The following is a 15,914-nucleotide window of genomic DNA, read 5'->3' as shown; positions in this document are numbered from 1 at the left end:
TGATAACCCCATCATAAGTCAAGGAAGATCTATATAGGCTGTTTCATTTGTATCACCCATCCTCAAGAGTGTTGAAACTTGAGAGTTTATGTCCTATAAATATCCTATACTCCTTTCTCTGGTATCACAGTATAACATGAAACAATTGTAGATCTCTGGATTCTATCCATTACTCACTTTAGGATTAACAACTACAACTGACCATGTAGATGCAAAGTTTACTTGCTGGCCTATGAATAATAGTAGAGTAAAATTAAAAGAGATGAGAATGTCTATAAGTAATTAAAAGAGAGAATATCCAGGGCATTAAAGAAATTCATAAGTAATGCTTTTCAACATTCATCTCATGACTGGAATATAGCAAAAAATGGTTTACTTCAGTAAAATGTTAGAATGTTTGATCACTGTTTTGTCATACATAATACAAAATATTTTTTCAATGAAAGCATATATTTGTCTCATTCTTGATGATATGATGGTGATGATGCTACCAAAATGACTTCATTGCCTACAAAATCATTCTTTTGGAAACTTTCCCAAATACTGCCAGTTATTTATTAATAACAAACCTCAACAAATCTCACACACACACACACACACACACACCCACACAAGATTTCAATTTGCGAGGAATTAATTGAGTGCCTGACCTATAATGGAATGTGAAAAGGAATACATAAATGAAAAAGGTCATCCTTGGCTCAAGATGCACTCAAAAAAATACGTTGAGTAAGTTGGGTTTATAACACAAGTTAGCGAATTTAATATTTAAAAACTACAATGCCATATTTTACACACTGTGAACAAAATAAAATATGACCAATGAAAATCTGAAAGTCATGTTCTAATTCAATTTAGCTTTGAACCTAACAGGTTTAACATGAGGTATATTTATTGAAGAATAATAATTATAACATAGGAAAAACTGGAAAAACTAGCTGTATTGGCAACACATTTTTATTATTATCTTGCTAGTTAAATCTCAGTAAGTGTATTAATCACACATTGATGTGTATTTACAATAAAGTAAATAACTTATTAAATTGACATAATTTTTTAAAAGATTCTTAATTTGCAGTATGACCAGTCATCCTGATGATTACATGTTTAAGTATAGTCCTAATTGATCATGGGGCCTTTTGCTATAAATTACAGAGAGGGAATGCAGATTTCACAGGTTGATTGTGGCTTAATGGCAAATTTCACAGTCTGGATAGAAAAAGGATATAAACACACACAGGAATAAGGTATTTACACGGATTCATGATGTGAAAAGTTCCTTTCCAATTTCCAATGCATACAGATATACTGATAAATCAAATACGAGAATACAAAGGGGATATTAAGGGATGAGGAAATTAAAAAATATGCTGTCAGTTGTATCTATCCAGAATTTTTGTTTTAAAATAGACAGTTATATATAGAATTTAATGTTGAAAATTTTGTAACATATTAACCCGTAAATAGAAATACACTGTACAGTTTAGTTAAATAAAATGCTAAGTAAACACAAGTGATTTAGAACTAGTTACTAATTTTTAATTAATATTTCTTATATCAATGTAGTAACCAACTACAAGTAAGGACCCAGTAAGCTGGGTCGGTACTTTCCCACCCAGTAAGCCTTTGATTTTTAAAGGAATCAGTTCATTGCAAGGATGAAACAATTCATAAAATTTCATTGTCCTTCTTTTTCATACAACACTGAGGTTCTTGTATCAGATTCATAAATACCTGAGCATTAACAGATTTGATTAACCATTATATATTAATATATATATATATAAACAGTTATAACAGACATATGTTAACAGTTATAATCCAGAACTTTGGATTTTGACCAAGTTTATAAGTTTTAATGATTAAAATGCCAGTGTTAAAGAAACAATATTTTGATTCTTTTTGAGTTTTAGTGTGAAATAATGTTTAGTGTAATTTAAAATTTCTTCTTTATAACTATTTTGTGTATCTTTAAAATTACTAAGAAAAAAAAGAAAAAACTAAATAATTGCTAATTCAGAACTATATAAAAAAGAAATTTGGATTGTTTTACTACATTATTAAGATAAAATAATTAAACATAGAATTGTGTTAATAAATTTTTTTAATACCAGAGCATTAGTAACATAGTAATATTTAGTCTGAGTTGGACATGTCAGCATTCCAAAACAGCCAAGCAATCAAGTGTCTGGCATGCTATATAAATTCACTAAGACTGAATGTTTTTTGTCCTTAAATGGTACTACTTTCATATTTTTTTTTTTTAAAGTCACAACAGATTGCTTTTATTTTTTTATTTTTTTTATTTTTTTTAAATATTATTTTATTAGTTGGAGGCCAATCACTTCACAACATTTCAGTGGGTTTTGTCATACATTGACATGAATCAGCCATATAGTTACACGTATTCCCCATCCCGATCCCCCCTCCCACCTCCCTCTCCACCAGACTCCTCAGGGTCCTCCCAGTGCACCAGGCCTGAGCACTTGACTCATGCATCCCACCTGGGCTGGTGGTCTGTTTCACCATAGATAATATACATGCTGTTCTTTCAAAACATCCCACCCTCACGTTCTCCCCCAGAGTTCAAAAGTCTGTTCTGTACTTCTGTGTCTCTTTTTCTGTTTTGCATATAGGGTTATCGCTACCATCTATCTAAATTCCGTATATATGTGTTAGTATACTGTAATGTTCTTTATCTTTCTGGCTTACTTCACTCTGTATAATGTTTCATCCATCTCATTAGAACTGATTCAAATGAATTCTTTTTAACGGCTGAGTAATATTCCATGGTGTATATGTACCACAGCTTCCTTATCCATTCATCTGCTGATGGGCATCTGGGTTGCTTCCATGTCCTGGCTATTATAAACAGTGCTGCGATGAACATTGGGGTGCACGTGTCTCTTTCAGATCTGGATTCCTCAGTGTGTATGCCCAGAAGTGGTATTGCTGGGTCATATAGGCAAAACACTCTCCGACATAAATCACAGCAAGATCTTCTATGACCCACCTCCCAGAATATTGGAAATAAAAGCAAAAATAAACAAATGGGACCTAATGAAAATTAAAAGCTTTTGCACAACAAAGGAAACTATAAGTAAGGTGAAAAGACAGCCCTCAGATTGGGAGAAAATAATAACAAATGAGGAAACAGACAAAGGATTAATCTCAAAAATATACAAGCAACTCCTGAAGCTCAATTCCAGAAAAATAAACGACCCAATCAAAAAATGGGCCAAAGAACTAAACAGACATTTCTCCAAAGAAGACATACAGATGGCTAACAAACACATGAAAAGATGCTCAACATCACTCATCATCAGAGAAATGCAAATCAAAACCACAATGAGGTACCATTACACGCCAGTCAGGATGGCTGCTATCCAAAAGTCTACAAGCAATAAATGCTGGAGAGGGTGTGGAGAAAAGGGAACCCTCTTACACTGTTGGTGGGAATGCAAACTAGTACAGCCACTATGGAAAACAGTGTGGAGATTTCTTAAAAAACTGGAAATAGAACTACTTTCATATTTTAAGAAAAGTAATTTTAATGTTTCCATTAAGAAATATTGTAGTGGATTGAAAAGGATCTTGTTTAGCTTAATGGTCCCAATTGGTTTACACTATGAATAAAGCAAAAGAGGAGAAAAAGCAATTGTTTGGCATATTCTACTTCCCTTCACTTTAGAATGTTTTCTTATAAATTTGTGCATAGTTTTCTACACCAATTTCAGAGTTTATTAATGCCACCAAAGTTCAGGTATTGTAGGATATACTAGTAACTTGTTCATGTTTGCTTACTTTTCTCTGTGTCTATATAATGCCAGATAGCTACAAACATGCAAACTTCTCATGTGAAAAAGAGTTGACTTCGTGCATGTACAAAGTATCTGGGTGCTACAAATCTGTCTGGCCAATTTTTAATTTGATTTTGCTTTTATTGTGTGTTGGTTTCCTTATAATAGGTCTTTTTTCTTTTCTTTTTTGTTTTAGTTTTCTTTTTTTTAGTTTCTAGGTGAACTTAGTGTCTTTCTTGTTTATGTTAAGATGGCTACTTTCAATTCTGAAATATAGTTGGAACCTCTAATAGACATTGATGAATTATCTTTTGACTAAATGAAGTGTGTGGCATTGCTTTCGACACTCACGGTAGCTGCTCCAAAGTTCTGCTGAGTGAACATTCCACCCCTTTCACTGTTAATATATAGACATCGATATATCTCATGTTCCTTATGTAATTCAAATTTCATATCTGTCATTTATTTACTTCTTTGACCCAGATGTCTTTGTGTCTCTGGTTAGTCTTTTTAATACCTTTATTAAAAGAGAGAAAGAGAGAAGAAGGTCTTTGATTTCTTAGGGTCAGTAGTCTCCAGAAAAATTTTCTGCTTCAGTGAAATTTTTTCAGTGAAATTTCAGTGAAATTCAGCCACTTCCATATTACTAAGTTTGAATGACCCTCAAGTATACAATGTACTTAGAATAGTAATTATTTATTCCCTCCAAAACAGGACAGTATTGACTAATTAAAATAGATCAGATTAATTCTAGGTATTATAAATACTCATAAATTGTTATTTATTACCTTAAACATGTAAATTTCTTTTTTTCTTAATGCAGAAAAAATATGCAGTGCAAACTAGAAATAGAAATAATGATGACATTTTTCTAGACTAAGGTAATTTCTTTAAACCCATGGGATTTCATTTGCAACACCAATTCTGTATCCACCTGATATTGTCCTATGGATTCAAAGTTATCTGAGTTCCCAAAAGACCTTAATATTTACAGACAGTCATATGCTAAAAAGATTGACTTTATATAATTTATAAATTTATAGAACTTAAAGCATCATTTAATTGTTTTCTACTCATTTCAGACCATGTAAAAAGAGATTGTGTTATAAATTATAATTTCAAAGAAACCATTGACTCATCAGATTTTGGAAAATCCATTAAAGAATATAATGTAGAAGGGAGAGGTCTGATCTACCTCTTTGGAAAGGGCAGGCTGGCTTTTAAGTAATAGCTAATAAATTAGAATTGATTGTGTGAAATTATGTTCAATGGGAATGTGCTCAGTTAAGCTGTGATATGTCAGGCACTTATTACTGAACTGATCTAAATTTAAAAAAAATTTGGTAATCTTTATTAATGATAAACACTACAATCTGAAATACTATATCAATATTGGAATAAAAGCAGTTCACAAGAATAGAGGACTACCTTTTAAGTTAAATTTATTAAAGCAGTCACACTATTAATATCCAAATTATCCAATTTAATTCTGTCTTTTCAAAACAAAATCTTAATCATGACATAATCTCAATTTACATAAATACAGATGATACACACACATTAAAACAGAAATAGTGTTTCCATTGTTTCTGTTAAACAAAGCTATCAGAAAACAAGTAACTTCTACAAAGACATTTCTTTCTGGTTACATATAGTGGTTATAATATTGCATGCTTTTTTTTTTAATTTGATGTTTCTGAATATCTTATCATTGTGTCGGGTGATTTTTACGTATTAAATCCTTAAGTAATTGATATTGTTCTCACTCTTCTATAGATGTGGACACAAAATCTAGCAAATATGAAATGAGAGAGTACATGTCTGTGTGATCTAGATCTCAGCGGGTCTTTCCAACATACGCACTATCTCAAAATTACATAATTTAATCATTTAAACTCTCTAAATAAAAGTTATAATTAATTTATATGTCTCCCATTTTATTAGGGCTTTAATAAATAATGTCATTCAAATAGCATTTATCAACAGTTGTTAATATTTATGTTAACATCTAAGTGATTTCAGTGAAAATAGTAAGATCTTTGAAAAAATATGAATGTTTAAATACATGAACATAGAAATATAAATAAAATTATTTCCAAAAATAAAAATTCAAAAATTGTCTAAATTTTTAGGTATGTTTATTGAGTATGGAGTATATGTAGGATAGAAAACAAGGAAAATAAATATTTGGGGAAACAAATATTCATTATTATAAATAACTAAAGTGTTACAGACAAAGGAATCAAAATATCTAAAGTCTTTAGCATTAGAGGTTTAAAGTTTCTGAAGCAACTGATTCCAAAATTAGAACTCATACATCCATATTCCTAGCTATTATTAATAATGAGAATCCACCTCAAAAAAAATAGAGAGAGAGGCACTTTGAGAAACCCAGAGAACAAAGCAGCAAGTGTTGCCTATTTTGTCATATTTCTCATTGCCTTCAGATTGCCTTGTCAAGAGAATGTTATTTGAGTTAATTTCTTTATTTTTTTTAACAGGATAAGATTTTATTGTTATAAAAGTGATTGCAAAATCCAAAACTCTATTAGTGTCCAAATTTCTCATTTTATTCCCAAAATAAAGACCCAGATTCGGTTATACACTTCTATGTAATCATGTGCATTGGTGTCCCCTGATAGAACCAGTTCACTCATATATTCAGATTAGCCCTTTTTATTATGCATTGAAACTATCTGTTGCCATTTACTGATGTGTGGTATGAATCCTAGCCACACATTAAGTTGCATCTGTTACTGCTTGACACAGTGGTTAAGAGTATGGAATCCAGTAATTATGGCTGAGTTCTAATCCACTTATTAGTTGCTAATTATAGGTAATTTACTTAACCTCTCTCTGCCTTAACTTCCTGTTTGGTAAAATGATGATAGTAATAGTGTCATACAAGTGCTTGGCACATTTTAAGTGCTCAGTAAAGATAGCTAGCAATGATTATTTTCTCATGCGTATATCTGCATCTCATTCAGAAAATATTAACTGAACAAGGATTAACTCAACACCAGAGGGCCAGACATCATGCTAAATTACAAATGGTAAGAAAAACAAAACATATGCTAGAACTTTAAAATCCTTAATATCTAACAGGAAAACAAAAATGCCCCTGAAAAAGAAAAATGCGATTTGATAAATCCTATTCCAGAATCCATGAGTAGCACAGGGTGTATAGACAAGACTATTAAAGTTGCAGGCACTGTCGCTGTGCCTGTTATTTCAGCGCTTGGAGGCACCATGAGGATCCATCCTCAGGGGACATAAATATAGCGCCTCCCCGGTGGCAGAGTGGTAAATAATACACCTGCTAGCTCCGGAGCCGCAGGAGACACAGGTTCAGGGGACCTGGGCTGCACCCCTGGGTTGGGAAGATTTCCTGCACAATCTCTTGAACAGAGGAGCCTGGCAGGGTACAGTTCACGGGGTCGCAGTCAGGACTGAGCGACAAGTCGCACACATGGATGTAAATATAAGGATCATTTCAGACGGTTTATCTCTTCAAATTAAAGAAACATACATGTCTCCAGCACCAAGATTTATAGATCCTTACTTGTTGGAAGTGAATTCTTTAGGGGAAAAAAATGCTATGGGAACTTAAACTGTCAACAAAGAAAGCAAGGGAAGGGAGAGAGGAGTGGAAAGAGGAAAGAAGAAAAGAAATCATGCTTTTAAATCAAGTACACTGTCATCCTCATTTTACCAGTATTCTTGCCATATCACTCAAGCAATCCTCTGGTCAGTACAGATCACTGTCTATCAGTTAGATAAAGCGCCCCATATTTGTTATCATAGGTTGCATTCAGTTTGGGTCTTTTGAGTATAAGCTCCCTGAGGGAAGAAACTGGCTTATCTGAATCTGACCCTTCAGTGTTATTTCAAGAGCTGGTGTGAAGGGACTTGTGAGAATTAAGATGCCCTGAAGATTACTTATTCCTTGCCTTTCTTTGCCTTTTTAGAAATGTTTTTATTTTACACTCAAGAGTTGAAACTTAAAATTATTTTTCATCCTTTAGAAGAAAGATTTAAATAGTCTGATCATACATCTTATCTTGAAGGAAGAATTCCACTATCATCCCCTGCCTCTGTCCTCAGTTCATATCAGTGAGTAACTTAAAATCAACGTCGCTTACACAAGAGCAAAGAGAGTTTGTAACTAAATCTCCTAAATCCCAGATTGTCAGAAATACTAAAAAGACAAACACAAACCAATCCATCAACTGATAAAAATCATTTTACAATTATACAAAACCAGAATGCAAAGTATGATTAAATGTCTTTTCATGAAAGTGATAGTTATGCTCAAATGTGTGAACAGATACTATGAATATGATGCCAAAGCTTTAAGCTGTTGGCAAGCAGAGTTGATTCTTGTCCAATAGCCTAGTATCCTATCTCTTGTCAAGTCCATGGGTACCAGAGTGATGAATTCACATGGAAGAAAATTAAAGTTAAAGAGATGATATCAGGAAGAAAAAACCAGAAATACTTAATATCATGTACATAAAAGAGTCAATGTAATCAAATAAATAAGACAGCTTTGTTATTTGACTTCTATTTTACTATAAATTATGATTTTATATTTATATATTTATAAAAATTATATAATTTTTCATATTAAATTCTTAGAGCCAGCAATAAACACACACAGAAGCAAAAATTGGGACTATTAGAAAAAACTTAATGAGATTCTTTTAACAAATATCCATAATTTCAAATACAAAATTATGAATAATGATTCTTCATATTGCTACTGTCAGTTCTCTCAGTGCAGCCAGAATTTTTGCAAAAGTATTAAACTTAACAGGATAATATTTTCTAAAAAAGAAAAGTGCAATTTTAAATATTTGCACATTCCTTAAAACATGATATTGTTAACAATGGACATGAGTTTGAGTAAACTCCAGGAGTTGGTGATGGGCAGGGAAGCCTGGAGGGATGCTAGGGTCGCAAAGAGTCGGACATGACTGAGTGACTGAACTGAACTGAACTGAACAATGAGTTTGATATAATCTGGATTATGACACAAACTATCAGTTCTGGGGTATGACTATGATTAAAATTTTAAAAGATCATAAAATGTATTTAGCGCCACCTCTTCCCATACCTGGCATATTTTTGTGACTGTGCTGATAAGCAGTTTCTAACTTTGACAGTCAAATACCTCTACAATTTGAAAGAATGCCATTTCATATGGGAATCCTTTTGTTTGTTTTTGAGTTCTAGTTGTTATTTTCAGGTGACATCCACTTTGCAATGGCTTCCATTTTGAAATAAGATGATCTTTGTTACTTTTAAAAAAATAAAAAAGTCCAAAGCATGTTCTTTCAAGATAATGTTATTCAACAGTGAGAGGCATCTTCTAATAATGGTCCTGTGGTCAAGCATCAGTGCATAAATTGTCTTTTGTTTTGACAGCAATATGCAGTGGTTTTCTAGTAACATTGTAATGAAATAAGTATTTCTCAGATTATCAAAACTATGTTTTATAATTAGATATTTTAAAAAATGAGTGAGTGAATTATGCTTCAGAAATATATAAACCAGTATATGAAGCTATTTTCAAAATATTTTACATACTTTTTATGTAAAATATAGTAATGTTTGTTTATGAATGAAACATTTTAAAAGAAATGGGGAGCAAATAATTTTAAAGGCACATCATATTCCTGTGTTACTAATCTATAAACAGGCTACCTGTCAAAGTTGATAACTGACTTTGAAAATTTGAATTACATTTTTATTAAATTTATTTTGTCTAGTACCTATAATAGAAAGTAATTTATACTTGAAATGTATTATGTTTCTATACATGCTCTCTTGGTTCTTTACTCTGCATTTACTTTACTCTGTTGTAACAGTGAAAGCCTGTAATAAAATAGACTCAAATTTGCTTTGAGAAGATATTCATTTCCACTAAATTCTATTGCTTCAAGTCTTTTTTATTTTCTTTCCCATGGAAATCTGAGAAAATCCTATGATTTGGATAATGAACACAGACTTTCCAGATTTAAAAAAAAAATCCATCAAATGTTTATGACACATCAAGCAATCACAAAGCCAGCACTGGCCTGAGTATTATGACAACTTGTCAGACTGAAGTGCTGTGCCTACCTAGGCATTTTAATGTTTTGTAGATAACAAGGTGAAAAGTGAGTAAATACTGCACAACAAAAGCACAGAAGAATTCCCCATTTACATTCCATTGCTTACATCTTCTCTAAGAGTTACTTTGGTTTTAAAAAATAAAAGTATGTAAGTTAAAACTGTCAAATGAAAAATATGAATACATATAAAACTATGAACTTAGAAATTCAAACAATTGCTTACCTTAATGAAAGATAGCCTATTTTCATATGGTTACATATGGGTAGAAAACCAAGTCTCAATTCTCACAAATAGATTTTATCGATAGATATCCCCCCACCACTGAAAATAATGATTTGTGAGTTTTCTTCTGGAAGGAGGAATAGCATAACAATAGTTTACCATATAACCAAGACTGTATATTCTGTCCTTAAATATAAAACTGCTATCTAGTATTTCTTTTTGTATATACAAAATGTAAATTCTGCATATAATGTTAATCTTATTTTCTGTACCAAACTAATTTCTTATCTCTAAATTAAAGGTATGTTGTAAATCTAGTGTACATTTTAAGAATAGGATATCTTTTAGTACTTTGTGGTATTTTAGTTCATTTAGACTTGCTGGTATCAAGTATGTGTGTTCTTATATTTTTCTATGTAAAGTTATCATTTGCATTCTTCTTCACATTTTTTAGCTGTTTTTTTTTTTTTTTTTTTTTTGCAGTTCATTCTTCCTCTGAAGATGTACTATTCTTTAACCATCTTCCCCTTCAACAAATGTTAGCCTAAACCTACTGATTTTGTTTTCTTCGACTATTTAAGCTTACATACTTAGTCTGGTGACTCTAATTGTTCCTACTCTCCACTTCTTTCTCTACTAGAGAATCATTCATACTTTCCACTTCGTTCTCCAATCAATTTATTTGTTTGTAACCACCACTGGTCAGTTATTGCACTATTAATGGACTTCTGACTTTGAGTTGTGGTTAGGTCTGACTCTCATTTTGGGTCCAGACTGAAGAGTCAATGGGTTACTAGAACAAGTGCATTTTATGGTGACTGGCAGGAGTAGAAGAGGGCAAGATAATATACAAACATATTTAAAGTTTCTGGTGTGACAACATGGCTTATGTCTGCCTGTATTTCAGTGGCCAAAGCAAATCATATGGCTACACCCAAAATCAATGGGGCAGTGAAATATATTCTACAACAATGAAGTTATAGCATGGACTGGCAAGGAAGGCAGAATTGAGAACAAAATGTCATCTACACAACTAGTAAAAAGGTATTTTTATTTCTTTCCAATACATATATTAACTACACACTACTCAACACTTAGCATCTGAGTTGGCTTAATCTTATGGTATTGGAGGGCTTCCCTTGTGGCTCAGTTGGTAAAGAATCCACCTGCAATGTGGGAGACCTGAGTTTGATCCCTGATTTGGGAAGATTCCCTGGAAAAGGGCAAGGCTACCCACTCCAGTGTTCTGGTCTAGAAAATCCCATGGTCACAGAACGTCGGACAGACTGAGCGACCTTCACTTCACTTCAGTTCACTATGGTATTGGGCATTAACTTTGTTGATGTAGGAGGTCTTTTTAGATTTACAGGGTTAATTCAAAAACTTTTTTGAAAATTTTCTGACTTTAATTGTGTTTGCTAAAGACCCTTCACTCATTTTATTTAAATAAAAAGATGTTATTTTAACCACATAAAAACAACATCAGTACTAAGTAGTCTTCTTTTCCCAGATGTAAAAGAAGCAGACTATAGGCATAGAAACTGAAAGATTCAGGCACACAATAAAAATGTGAAGTCCCTGGGCTAAGAATGGACAAGGATACTTAGCTGCGTGAAGACAGAGCGAGATTGGAGGGCAGATGAAATATTAGGGAAACACCACATATATGATCTTATGTTGAGTTCTTGTTTTGTTTTTGTAGGAACTTATTTTGTATGCCCCTAAACTGGAAAATTTTGAAAATACAACACCAAATATCAATTTAAGTAACATAATTACTAGTAACTTTAATTTAAAAGACAACATTTCCATTCACAGTTCTCTTTTAAGCTTTAAAGTGTTATTTCAAGAGTGTTTTATGAATAGTCTAAATATATAGTATTTGAAAGTTTCTTAATTGTTTCCTTTTTCTTCTAAGATAGCTAGTTATGGAATCATTGTAGATTATTTGGAGGTACACTGTCTACTAGGAAAAGAGTTCTATGTATTGTCTCATTTTGAGACTGCTTTTTCTTGTTATTTATAAGAGTGTTTGAATAGCCGATGCATTTAGTGGTTGTAGTAGCCAACTGTCAGAAATGTTGGCTTAAGGTCAGCTACTTTAAAACCCAAAATTCTTATTTTGCATAATTTTTCAATATGTAATAGGCAAATTTGAAAACAAGGCAATTCATGTAGCTATGCAGAGGTTTACTTTGTAAGAGATGTTCATGGCAGTTTGAGAAGCTGTTATGCTTGATTATATATCCACAATATGTATGTGGATATACTACCTACACTTAGGTTATTTGGCAACAATTTTGAACTTGAACAATTTCTACTGAAAATTCAGTTAATGTAAAAAATCCAGCCATGTAATGATATCACTAAACCAAGCCAGATGTTTGTAGACCTAGAACTTAATGGGTTAGCTTTCATAATCTAGAATGCTTTTATAGACACTCACCTTTGCATTATACCCCTGCCTTGTATCCAGGGACACATTAAGAATAAATCCTACAAACTTGTTTGTAAATTTACTTTAGGGAGTTATAGAGATTGTAATCTACTACTTCATTTGCATCATTCTCCACCTATAAAGATTAATTATAAAAATATTTCTGTCTCATGAACATCATTTATTGTGAGCCCATGTAATAGACTGAGGAAGTGGATGAGTGTCACAATTAGAGAGATGTGGTTTCAAATATCTGCTTAATATTGGATAACTTTCTAGCTTACCTAAGCTTTCCTTTCCTTATCTGTGAAATTACACAATAATATTCCAAAATGATAGAACCAAATTTTAATTCTGAACCCATGCATATTATTGTGACTTTTAGTAAACATAAGTATCAGTTTTATAGCAGATGTTTAGAGATCAAACATATATTGCTCATTGGATTGGATATAAACATGAATACTATAGTACTATTTTACACTGCGTATGCATTGGAGATTTGCAATTCCAGTATGCCTTTTAGTTGAACTGAAAGGTCATAAGAAAGAAAGAAGATTAAATGATATCAGAGTGACAGCCCACCTTATGACAATAATTACAAACATCCTATTTAATATGAATATAGTTGGTCTATCAACTCACTGTTAGTCATCACTGATGCCTCTTTAGGAGCAGGTAGTATTGAAAACGTTGAATTAAACAGTTTAATTTACAAGGAAATGAAATGAATCTCAGTAGAATAAATCAAATGTCTCACCCATGAAGGTTAATTATCTTTCTTTTGATAAAGAGAAAAAGACATCCATGACTGAGTAATGTCTTCTCCCACTTAGAAAGTAATGGAAACTATTTCTAGGTAGATATTTATATCCATTATTTAATTTTTAATATTTTCTTGTAATTATACCTGATTTTCTAAAAATATTGTCAATAAAACAGCAATTACTTTGTCAGTTCGCATTGACAGAAGAAATGTCAGTTGAAAAAAATATCACTTATTAACTCAAAATCTGTAAATTGCAGGAACTGTAATTATTACTATGAATATCTTTTTTTCCCTAACTTTTAGCATTGTGAAATCTATTGTTAATGATGCCACATTTTTTCCCTTTCTTTTCCTGAAAGCAGTTAGATACACATAAAAGAGAAGTTAAAATCTCCTGATAGCATATGAAGTCAGTGCACATAGCTTGACTTCAATCACTGAGGGCAGAGATGAAACCAGTTACTGTGGATGAATATTTAACTGTCTCAGCTCAAGGCTCTGGTCCTTCAAATAGCTTGCACAGCCTCTAGGGCCAAACTAGAGAAGTTTTCATTGAAGAGTGCATAGGAATTTTAGCTAAATTGCTTTCATTAATTTTAGTAAGAGACTCAAAGAAAAGTCTGCATTGCACTTTAAAATAGTAGTAATAAACTAAAAGATTCATTACAATTATTTTTGGTAAATATACCTTCATTATTTTGTGAATGTTTAGAAATCTTGTGTCTGACTCTTATAGTCAACATTACTCAGGTCAGTAAAGTGACCTCCCTATTACTGAATATAACTCAGTCCCCAAGAACAATGAAGCCTTCTAAGATGCTGGCTTTGTAATTTCTTTCTGCTTCCTTACAGAAACCATTTCACCTTCATTACAAAAATGCACATTAAAGACTACTAATTTGGAGTGGGCCCTGATTGTTTTTTTTTATAAAGTTCCAATTGTGTGTTTGTGTATGTACACACACTAATGAACTCCCTGTAGATATGTAAAAGTGATATATCCCGTAGTAAATGGTAAAGGATCATATAAGAAAATAGAAAAAGTCTACTTGAATCAAAATGATTTAGCCAACTTAGTGTTCTATATTGTGAGCCTATGAAATCACCAACTATATAGCTGCAGCATATGAGATATAATTTATCCAGAGGTGCTCAAATAAAGAAAATTGTGGCTTTTTCTACAGTAAAATTCTGATACTCATTACTTAAAAATTGGTGATGAAAAAGAAAACGAGATTAAAAAAAAAAAACCAACAGCAGAACAAAACAAAAATACTACCCCCCCAAAAAAGAATGTACAGCAAAGAAAATGTCACCCCGCCCTCCAGAATTTCATTTCTTATTTTTGTTGAATAAAAGTTTTTATTGAAGATATAAACTAGTTAGAAAATTTGGACTATTGTGTGCAATCAACTTTGTACAGTTATAGCAAATTGATTTCATATTGGTATGACTCTTACTGGATTCCCTGGATTTTCTTATCGTGATGTAGTTCTCTGCTTTATTTCAAAATAAAACACTTGCAAACGCTTCCCCAAGTGCTGGAGTTGTTTGAATGTTCGGCTGAACAGTATGAATCGGTAGTAATAAAAGCATCAGCAGGATTCATTTGCAGCCTCCTGCCGAGAGACACTTTACCTTAGCAGCTCAAATTATATTGAATCGTAATGAATGAAGAAGTGGATCCCTGCCAGGGAATAGTTTGTAACTTGGAAAAGTAGATATAATTACATAATAATTCTGCCTTTGCAGAAGGTGGCTCTGCTTTAGAAGTACCTGATGTTATTTACAGCTGTTACTTGGAGCCCTGTTTAGTCATCGTGTTGGTATATCAATCAAACCCAAGAATTTTATGTTCTTTTTATTTCTACTTTACTGCTAAACAAAAAATGTAGTGGCATCTATTTCACTCCTGCAATCCGTCTAGGATTTCAGAATCTTAACTTCTCATACTCCATTGCGGTTTTTATTTACTAATCATAGCTATCTATGATATAGAAGTATTTTCATAGTCTTTCATTCTGTCTTCTCTTTTTCCATGTACACATTTGCTTGCTATAAATATATATATATATACACATGCAAGTATCCTATAGCAAGAAAAAGCAAAGTCCAAAGCACTGTTACATGGGAATATTTTAAGTAAATTCACAGTGTCCTTTAAATATATGTATACATTTTTCAGTTCCTTGACTTTTTTTCTGATTTTTTTTTTCAAATACAAGTAGCTACCATGAGTGTTCTATAGAACGGCATAAATTAAAGATCAAACATAGACATAAATCAGAGACTTGGTTTGAGGAACCAAAGATTACTCTAAGCTCATTTGTTAAGATAAACAATGCTCAACAGTGGTTGTAGGAGAAGAAAAACAGGAAAGAACAAAGATTTTCCAAGACAGTCTTTGAATAAATGAATGAATTTCCATTCTGACACATGACTGATCATCTTAAATTGTGTAACTTGTTACATGAAAATGACTTTCCCTACACTTTCTTCTGTCTGGCACACACTGACTTCTCATTCAAGATTCAGTTCAAGAATCTCTTTTGTTGGAATTCTTACTTGT

The sequence above is a fragment of the Muntiacus reevesi genome, chromosome 21 (assembly GCF_963930625.1).
Source record: "Muntiacus reevesi chromosome 21, mMunRee1.1, whole genome shotgun sequence".
NCBI classification, from domain to species: Eukaryota; Metazoa; Chordata; class Mammalia; order Artiodactyla; family Cervidae; genus Muntiacus; species Muntiacus reevesi.
The sequence above is the reverse complement of the archived record's forward strand: the minus strand, read 5'-3'. Positions refer to the sequence as shown.